The sequence below is a fragment of the Morus notabilis genome, unplaced genomic scaffold (assembly GCF_000414095.1).
Source record: "Morus notabilis unplaced genomic scaffold, ASM41409v2 Scaffold299, whole genome shotgun sequence".
In the NCBI taxonomy this organism is placed as follows: Eukaryota; Viridiplantae; Streptophyta; class Magnoliopsida; order Rosales; family Moraceae; genus Morus; species Morus notabilis.
Window position 1 is genome coordinate 17,140 of NW_010359540.1, and position 784 is coordinate 17,923.

Consider the following 784-nt stretch of genomic DNA (forward strand, 5'->3'; position numbering starts at 1 on the left):
GTTATTACCGCCGTTTTGTGACGGGATATGGTCATCTTTCATGGCCATTAACACAACAATTGAAGAAGGACAGTTTCAATTGGAATGAAGAGGCGGAGGTTGCCTTCCGAAGATTGAAATAGGCCATGACTACAATCCCAGTTTTAGCATTGCCGGATTTCTCATAACCATTTGTGGTAGAATCCGATGCTTCGGGCTTTGGCGCGGTTTTAATGCAACAACAGCGGCCCATAGCTTACTTTAGCCAGGTGTTGTCTCTGCGGGCTAGGGCTAAGTCCGTTTATGAGCGCGAGTTGATGGCTGTGGTGTTGGCCATCCAGAAATGGCGTCATTACCTCATTGGGCGGCATTTCATTGTTCGAACTGATCATAAAAGTTTAAAATTCTTGTTGGAGCAAAGGTTAGTGGGGGAGGAGCACCAGAAGTGGTTATGCAAACTGTTAGGTTATGACTTTGAGATCCAATACAAGCCGGGGTCCGAGAACCGCGTGGCTGATGCATTGTCTAGGCGGGACTTCGGGGGTGGAGTTGATGCACATCACCACTTCCGCGATGTATGATGGGGCTGAAATTCGGCAGCAACAGTTGAGTGATCTGAAACTGGCAGGAATTCTGAAAGAGTTGATGGGCAATCCGAAGGGGGTGAAAGGGTTTTCTTTATGCAACAACTTGTTGCTTTGCAAAGGGCGGGTGGTCCTGTCCCGACTGTCTCCTCTCATACCCATCCTTTTGCGCGAATTCCATGACAGTAAGGTTGGGGGACATTCTGGAGTATTGAAAACGT

The 784-nt window shown here is 48.1% G+C and overlaps 1 pseudogene; it reads right to left on the minus strand.

The window, feature by feature from the left end:
• Positions 1-657: 657 nt before the first annotated feature.
• The window catches only part of LOC112090933, a 5,465-nt pseudogene continuing 5,338 nt past the window's right edge, over positions 658-784 (minus strand).